General features: G+C 38.5%; 1 pseudogene; it reads left to right on the top strand.

Moving 5' to 3' along the window:
* Positions 1–3486: 3486 nt before the first annotated feature.
* Positions 3487–4944, top strand: LOC132518350 (dematin-like; annotated as a pseudogene).
* Positions 4945–9955: the final 5011 nt, after the last annotated feature.

Here is a 9955-nt window from a genome sequence, read left to right as displayed (position 1 = left end):
TTGACAAATAAATAGATAAGGAAGATGTGTACATACTACTCAGCCATAAGAAACAACAAAATAATGCCATTTGCAGCAACATGGATGCAACTAGGGGTTATCATACTAAGTGAAGCAAGACAGAAAGAGAAAGACAAATACCATATGATACCACTTATATGTGGAATCTAAAATATGACACAAATGAACCTATCTATGAAGCAGAAACAGACTCACAGACATTGAGAACAGACTTGCAGTTGCCAAGGGGGAGGGGTGGTGAAGGAGGGATGGATTGGGAGTTTGTGGTTAGTAGATGCAAACTATTACATATAGAATGGATGGACAACAAGGTGCTACTGTATAGCACAGGGAACTATATTCAATGTCCCGGGATAAACCATAATGGAAAAGAATAAACAAGAATGTGTGTGTGTGCATATATATACACACACACACATATATATGTATAACTGAGTCACTCTGCTGTACAGAAGAAATTAACACAACATTGTAAATAAACTATACTTCAATAAAAAAATTAAAATAAAAGGATTCAAATTCCAATGCAAAAACAAAACAAAACAAAACAAAAAATAACATTTTCCCCATGTGCTTCCCTGAATACTTTAGGAAATCCTGTCCAGAATTAAGATTAATGTAAGAGAAATCTGAAGCTCTCTTGTATATTATCCCTAAAAGCTGATGAGTCCAAAAACCACAATTTGGTTTCTTTTATTTCTAAACAACTTACTAATACCCATAACTTATTTCTTTTTTAATATAAGTACATTGGCCAAATCTTTTAATGGACTGTAGCTAGAAAAAGAGACCATAGCTGCTTACCGGTAAGATTTACACCTATAGTTTAAAATTCATGCTATCTGGTGAACACTGGGACCTAATAAACACCTCCATATACCTATTAAACAGAAATTTTAGCAGGGGTCTAGTACAGGTTCTTGAAGGAGCCATTAACAGTAGTACCCTCAGGTCTCACATTAATGGTAAGTAAAATAATTCCCAGGTGAGAAATGATGCTATTAAAACTAGGTTGGGAAAATGGAGGCACAAGTAATTGGTTAGCCATTTCCTTCTTCTCCTTTTTTTCTTTTCTTTTTTTTGTAACATCTTAATTATAAGGTCTTCTTTTTTCCTCCCCAATGTCTTGGTGTTAAGGACTTTCAAATTGTATTAAAACTCGTAGCTTATTTAGGAAGAGCTAGAATTTCTATGCTTAAATTACTGATTCTAACCCAGAAGTCATATTGCAGCAGGGGAACATAACACAGTTACCTGGGAACTTTTCAAACTAAGTACAGTCCCCAACACATACCTCATGCAATGGAAATCTTCCTATATCTGCCATTTGCCATTAAAACCACTACAAAGTAAGCCATTGCTTCTGATGGTAGTGGATCAAATTTCTAAGGTGTGAGAATTATTTATGTATTAACTAAGAGATTGAGAAACACCTTTGCATCAACTAAGAGTTTAATTATGCAGTAATTCAATAAACATTTTTTGAGCAACTACTACCTGCCCAGCACCTAGCCTCTAGGAATACAACAGTGTGGAAAATGGACACAGTATTAAATAAGCCAGCAAGTTCAGCATGGAGAGAACTATGATAGGTATAAAACAGAGCATTATGGGACTATGCAGAAAGAATACTAACCCAGTCTTAGTGAGTCAAGGGAAAATGTCCAGTGGAATTGGAATCCGTATTGAAACATAAACGATGAAACGACTTAGGCAAAAAGGAAGAGAATAAAGTTCCCAACAGAGGCAACAGTCTATATTAATGCCCAGTGGTGGGAAATTATATCATGTTTCAAGAACTAAAGAAATCCAGAATGACCACAGTATAGAATTAAAGTGGAAGAAAGGGAAAGTAGATTGAGCAGTACAGAGATAAAAGATGAGGCTAGAGAAGTAAAGAGGGGTCAGATCAAGGGTGCTTTAAGCCACGTAAACATGTTTGAATTCTATCAAGAGAACACAGAAGAACAGATGAATATTTTAAGCAGGAGAGAGACCTAAGTTTTTCCTTGAGAAAGAAAACTGACTGCAATGCGCAGAACATACGAGGGGGGGAGGGTCTAGAATCATGGAAATAGGTTAATATTCAAACTTGTTTTGTGTTTACTTCTGAATAAAAGTTCAACTAAGTATTAAACAATCAGAACTCTCTGGCTAACCACTGATTATTCTGTGAATTATCTAGTTAAAACACAGTGTCTTAACGATTATACTTAATAATTGCACTGTTTATAATCTAAGTTGTTTACTATCTGAGGTTTAACACTCAGAGAGTCGATTAAATTGTGTAACTCCTCTCTTGGATGGGAGCAGTAACCTTCAGTGGAATGCTAACTACCTCTGAGAATTATGCTTAACTCAGAATTTCTTTGCCATAGGAGTAATTGATTTTAGGCTGGGTGAACTGTTTCTTAATATATATGCCCACAGGGAGAATGTCATTTTAATAAGATGCTTCTATAAGCCACACCCTACTTAAAACAGAAGGTTTCCCCTTTGTCTTCATAAGCAAAAACTGAAGGAGCCCTGTTTGTCCTTAAGTAAACAACTGGGAGGTAATGTAATACTGAGCTGGTGGTCTGCAAAGTATCTCTTTGCCAATTCAGCTATCCAAGTTTTGCTTTTGTTTTTAACTATAGCTTTCCGAGAAAATACATCTACGTTTAACCTTATTGAATACCACTAATTTGACCTAAATCTGCTTGTACTGGTCTTTCAGCTGTTCTCTTGATTTCATGATCCACTGGTTTGCTCTGCTACCACTATGTCACAACTAAAATAAAAGTATCCAAATAATTGGAAATTGTGGAGGGGAGGTAATAAAATAAACAATGTCATCTCAGAGATCAAGGTAAAAGATGGAGTCTTTAAAAAATATAAAATCATTGATTCATCTAAGCAGTCAAATTCTGAGGCTGAGTCACAGACTTGACCCAATGGAGTATAAGCACTAAGGATTGCTCAAGACTATCAACTGAATGGTGGGGAAAACTGCTTATAAATCTATTTCTATTCATGTTTATATAACCGTCCTTTAAAAATTTTAATTGTAGTGTATGTTTGCTAACTCAGAAAATTATATTAATATCATATTTTATGTTAAATTTATTTATAAATACATAAGTGTCCATCTATTTGGGACTAAACTGCCTATATAATACTGTTAATGTTATATAATCAAATTTACCATTCATTGTTGTTACTATGTGGCACCTAGTTTACAAAACCCCACAGACAGCCTATTTTATGGGAATTTACATTCAATTCAAAAACAGTTGCTTTAAACTTATCTAGTCGTGGCTGGTATTATAGTCCTTTAAAAGTAATTTCCAGGAATTTTAATCTCTCTCAAACTGCTGAGGATAACCTGGCTTATTTTATATGGTACACAAATAAACATTTTGTGCATTTATTTTAATGGTAGCTGGAAATACAGAGCTAGCACACAAGCTAACACACAAATCAATGGACAATCACATGCTGGGCACAAGGACTTGGCTGCAATCCCCCAGGACAAGGCCATCTTGGACATGGGGTGGCCTAACCTCACAATCTACAAACCCCACTTTACCTTCCCTCATGGAACACGTGGAGCTGCCCAGAAGCCAGGAGCTCACTGTCACTCAAATCTACACCCCCCTACCATCTCCATCACCCTGGAGGTGTGGGCAGAGAGCTGGTTTCCTGACAACTCTCAGATTTTAGCCCCAAGAACCAGCCTCTACCATTTCCATCATCCCAAGACCACCTGCCCAGATTCCAACATCTACAAGAAGTTACTCATCTACAAACAGAGAGAGTTCATGGGAGGCAGCCCTCAGAGCAAGGCTTTCATTGAGGAACTCATCACTGAGTCACCCAAGTTCCCTGTATCCCAGCCTCCTGACTCCAACCAGATGGCCAAGATCGAAACTGATTACTGGTCTGCCTCCCATGACTCTTCATTGTGGAGACAGAATGGAGGAAGCAGAAGGCATCTCAGGGACCTCCCTAGTGGTGCAGTGGTTAAGAATCCGCCTGCCAATCCAGGGGACATGGGTTCGATCCCTGGTCTGGGAAGATCCCGCATGCCATGGAGCAACTAAGCCTGTGTGCCATAACTACTGAGACTGCACTCTAGAGCCAGCAAGCCACAACTACTGAGACCATGCGCCACAACTACTGAAGCCCACATGCCTAGAGCCTGTGCTCCACAAGAGAAGTCACCGCAAAGAGAAGCACGCACACCGCAACAAAGAGTAGCGCCCGCTCACCCCAACTAGAGAAAGCCTGTGCAGCAACAAAGACCCAATGCAGCCATAAATAAATAAATAATTTTTTAAAAAATTAATAAATAAATAAAGTTTTAAAAGGCATCTCACAGGGAGGCAGACGAAGAGAAGGAAGGGGAGGGCGATGGTGACTCCAGAGAAGAAATGGCACTCAAGGAAGCATCAGAGAGAGAAACTCAGTAAGGTGATGTCCAAGTTGGGAAAGATGGTCTTGAAAGAAGAGATGGAAAAGTCATTGCCTATCCAGAGAGAACCAGTCCCTACTGGACTGGACACCCTTTCATACTTCCTTACACCATGGAAAGTCTAATTGTTCCCTCTCTGCCTATGGCAGGACCACCCTGAGCTTACTATACTTCTCAGACTTCAGCCCATGGGGAGTGAGAATGGAAGCTCACACCTTGCTGATCTGTCCCTATGAAATGCTGGTGGCGACCAGTAAGGGGCAAACGAAGTTGCCTCCAGGCTTGACAGGCATTTGTCAGCCAAGGACTTCTCAAGGGTATTTTCCATGTCTTCTGCAGCCCTGGGGTTGTGGGACATGGACTTCCTTCCCCACAATGAGGGAGCAGTCCTTTCTCTCATCCCTGGTCCTCACTGGATGCGGCAAACCCAGCCTGGACTCAAGCACACACAGAGTAAATGTTTGTGACCTCTCCCTGCCTCCATCCCCACATGAAGGTTCCCAGAAGAAATTAAGGAAAAATAAATATGGCACTTAAGAGGTCAGACCTGTCAGCTGTCTTGACCAATGGGTGGGTAGAACCCCCAGCCCTGGAAGGAGGAGGGTGAGAGTGGGAAGCAGCCAGGCAGGCAGGGAAAGCTCCAGGATCCCGTGTGTACCCAAGCACTCCTCTTCACTTCACCTTTTACAGCTCCCCCATCACCCTGACCTCCAGCCTCTTTGACTCTAGCAAAAGCAGGCTCCAGCTCAGGGAGATCTCAAACAGGGAGGCCGCCCTGCCCTCTATCTAGTTCACCTTGTCCTCTACTTGCGACCCCCAAGCTTCAAAGACTCTTGCTCCAAACCTGTGGCTTCCCCTAAAACCTTGGCTTAGAGTGGAGATGTCACCAAAACAAAATCCTTGACCACCATCAGCCTCCAGGCGCAGTCAGCTAGAACTCTACCTTCTAGTACCAACCCAAATCCTGGGCAGAACCCAGGCCTTCAAACTCCCTTGGATGCGATCAAGAGGCCAGGCTACAGGAGCATTTCTGAATGTCCTGGCTACCAGGTCCTGCTCCTACCCATACCTAAAGAATGTAATTTCTTGGAGCACCACCCCCTCACACTGCATTTCTCACCTAACTCTCTGCCCTACCGTAATAATACTCCCAGCTTTTCCTCTTTACAAATACATATTTATATATAATTTTTATATATAGATGTAAATAGGCATAGATATATCTGTCTATCTCTGGGTCTGGGTTTTATTGCCCAGAGCCTGGGCACAATGCATGCGATAATGCTGGGGAGGGGGGACTCTGCTTGGAATTAAAGGTTCCATTGGGTCCCCCCCGCAAAAAAGATACATGTATATAAATATCATTATGTGAACATTCTATTATTGCCAATATTTAAGTGAAAGTAAAATAAGACCCATTGAGAAAGGGTGGAGTTGAAATGTGTGTGTGTGTAAAGAGAGAGAGACAGAGACAGAGATAGGGAATCCAAGTATAAGTGATACGCAGAAAAGGCAAAAATATGAAGGTAGCTTTTTTCCTGCCTTCAGACTTTAACTGAAACATCAACTCATCCTAAGTCTTGAGCCTGCTGGCCTTTGGACTGGAACTATATATTCTCAGCTCTCCTGGGTCTCTAGCTGGCCGAATCACCCTGAAGATCTTGGAACTCGCTAGCCTCCATAATCATGAGCCTGTTCCTCAATTCTTTATAATAAACATCTTTCTAGAAAGAAAGATAAACAAAAATGTTGGAAACAGATGTTGTATTGTGCCATTATGCGTGAATGCGCACGCAAGGGTGCACACACACACACACGCACACACACACACATTCTGTTTCTCTACAGTACCCCAACTGAGACACTGTTATATAAGAGGACTGAGGACAATATCTCCATTCTAACATGAGCACCAAGAGAGCAGTTCATGCTTCATATGTTATCTGGTGATGGAAACAACATAAAAAGAATAGTTATCTCCCAGCATAACGATGCATTTGATAATACCTGCACATTTTTATAAAATGCTTACCTGAAAAAAAATTATTATTAAGGTTAGCCAAAAGTTAAGTGAGTCTCATTAATAATTGTATTTTTAATTTCCTCCTCACCAAATGATTTATTTTCATGTGCTTCTAATCGTGAGAGTGCACTTTAATATAGCTATAGAGTGTAGCCCTGAAGAGATGGCCCATTTACCATTGTGCAGTAATATAAAAGCAATGGCAGCTAGTCATACAGGTGTTTTCAATTTCCATCATACATGGTATACAGCCCTTGGTTCAGTGGATAATCCAACTGTAAACAGTGACTCATTGTTAACAACTCTGGGAAATAGGATTAACAATTTCTAATTTCAAAGTAAACCTATTTCATTTTTGTCCTGCAAATAAAAACAATGTGTTCAGAGATTTAGCTTTTCAGATTTCAGAGCTTCCCAGAAACAAAAATGTTGGAAACAAATTTTTTATTGTACCAATGCCATTATTGGAAACCATTGAGTATATGTTCTTAATAGCTTTTTAACAGTTTGGTACCAAAATAATGATGATGACGATGACGACGACAATGATGATAGTAATAATAAAAATAAATTGAAGTTCAATCAGATGAAACAAAATTTTTTTGAATTGAAAAATATTTAATTGAATCTCTGAAAACTAAAACTCTTGTAAGTATCTACTACTCAATGTAATCAGGAGAAAAATAAAAAGCTTACTTAATATTAGAAAACTTAGTTTCCAAAACGAAAGTTTTAGGTGAAATTTTAGGAATCCGGTGTGCCTTAGAACACAGTTAAATTGAATCAATAATCTTGTAATTTTTGTGACTTGTTTATTATACCATTCTAAAACCTATTTTCCTCTACCTTATCTGTGAATTCCTTTAGTAGAATATTGCCTCAATTGAAATCTATACCTCTACACTGAGTTATAGACTCTTCTCAACTCCCCATTCCAAAGAATAGAGGATGGTGGCTTTATTCTGCTTTTACAATACAGAAGTGTCACTGTGTAAGGCCATAGGGTCTCTGTCAATAACACTCATGCCTGGCTTTTAAAAAATGTTCATGCTTGAACCCTACACTCAGGGATTTCTCTAATTGGTTTGAAACTGCTAATCTGTGTTTTTTAAGCTCTCCAGATATTTACATATTATACAGCTATAGTGGGAAACACTAGCCTGGATTAACCAAGGAAGGGTTACTTCAAAAGGAAGTGTGACGCTTTGTAACTGGGAATTAGACCCACAATATTTATTGTCCAAGTTTGTAGCAAGAAAATTGTACTGAATCCAAAGGGCGAATATGATCAATCAAGAGACAGAATAAAGTTAGTGGACAGGAAAGTCAATACTGCAGACTGGAGGTTTTTTGTGGAACAGTTTTTATGACTTGTGATCATTAGCAGAAAGTAGGTTCAGGAGATAACTTGAATAACCCATTCCAAGCTGAAAAAACTGAGACTAAATATCTTCCTAGCTCCTTCTGTGTGAAACTTGACTACCTGTCTAGCCAAAGAAATTATACTATCCTAACAGTGCAAGTTACATTTTTTCCATTGAAGTCATTAATCATCGACCAACTTGTTCACATCATTCTGAGATGGGTAAATAACTCTGTAATGTGAGATTAGAGAAGGTCTGTGTCATTTATAAGTTTATGGTAGAAAGAAGTTAAAAATCAGAGCTCCACGTTCATGACTGACCAATTCTACTCACCTTTAAAATCCCACTCACCTTACAAATTTGTGAAGTATTTTTACATATCTACTCTCGATGGATTTTGGAAGCCACTAGAATTCATTCATTTATCAGTCTTTTATTCTGTATTAGCTATATTTGGTAGGTACTACGCAAGGCACTCGACACTCAGAAAAAGATATAATCCTTGTCCTCAGAGATCTGACATTCTCATAAACTAGATAAAAGTTCTGCAGCTATTAAAATATATTTACAATACTGCATAATTAGTGATATGTTGGAAGATAAGACCAAGGTGCGCAGAGGACAAGAACAAAAGAATTTAACAACTGTGGTTGAGAGTGGATTGCTGAAGACCATCAAAATGCTTTTGAAAGGAAATTATATTTATAGTAATTCTTGAAGCAAAGAAGAAGAGGGTTAAGTCCCTATAATGCAAAGCCACAGAAAACTCAAAGAACATCATTATGGTATGGTCCAAAGAAGAGCTGCATGTAGGGAATGATGTGGGGAAAATAGGACAAGACTAAAAGATGGCGTTTTCTTTTATACCCAAAATAGTTTGAATTCTATCTTGAAGGTAATGGAAAACAATTTGAAGATATCACACAAGAGTGTGAACAATCAGATATTTAAGAATTAAAAGAAGCTAAATGAGAGGCAGAAACATTAGCTATAAGACTATTAAAATAATAACAGCTGAAAATTATGCTGGACAGAGCTAAGATAGCTAAGATAGAGTCTGTAAGTGCAGAAAGAAGAGAATTCATTGAAGAGGTATTTAGGAATTGACAGGATTTAGTGAACAGTAGGGAAGAGGAGGGCTGGAACAATATAGCATGACTCCCAATTTTTAGCTTATGAAACCAAGTCAAACTGAAGTGCCATTTACTAATGGGATAAAATGAAACAACTGATTTAGGACACAGAAAACTGAGGTGCCACTGGGCAGCCAACAGGAGCTGTCTTAGAACTGTTGGAGATATGCCATGATGCCTGCAAGTGAGTTGTGCTTCAAATCAGGATTGTGGAGTTATCAATTTAAACTATTTCTTTGTTATAGCCATGGGTCTTCTCAGAAACACAGTTCCCAGTTTCTCCTTTCTGATACAGGGGAGACCATAGAAACAGTTGATGTCAATATTGAGGTGACAGAAAATCTGGCAGAATTCACACATTTGTCACCCAATATGTTTTTAAGATAGTAGGGCTTTGGATAAAACCATGAAAAACACTGAAACATGGAGTATGGTGGAGGATATAGGTACAAAAAGGAGGCTAAGAAAGCTCAGAAAAATAGAAGGAAAACAAAGAAGCCAAGAAAGGAAAGCATTTCAATGAGAAGAAAAATTAAATAGTCAATCCTACTATCTAATACCACTCAGAAATTAATTATATGAGAACTATAAATAACTCATTCAATTTTGCAATTAGAAGTTTTGGGCAACTTTGGCAAAAGTAGTTTTGTTGATTTCCAGGAGTGATATTCTAATTACAGTAAGCTACATATAAGAGGCATGCATATGAAGTAGAGATATTCTTTCTCTACTTCCTTGGTTGTCAATGGACAGAACGATATGATGTAATGCCTGCAAAAATATACGAGACTGAGTTCTGGATTTATTCATTGTGTTTGGTTGCAGAGATGAAAGTTTGCTGAAAGGAGTCAGTATAGTAAGAAACATTCAAGTTATGAGATTCAATCATGATACTTGATGAAGTGCCTGAGGAAATGGGGATGATGTGAGACCCATGGCAAAGTAGGAAGGATATTTT

Source organism: Lagenorhynchus albirostris, chromosome 3 (genome assembly GCF_949774975.1).
Source record: "Lagenorhynchus albirostris chromosome 3, mLagAlb1.1, whole genome shotgun sequence".
In the NCBI taxonomy this organism is placed as follows: domain Eukaryota; kingdom Metazoa; phylum Chordata; class Mammalia; order Artiodactyla; family Delphinidae; genus Lagenorhynchus; species Lagenorhynchus albirostris.
The sequence above is the reverse complement of the archived record's forward strand: the minus strand, read 5'-3'. Positions and strand labels throughout refer to the sequence as shown.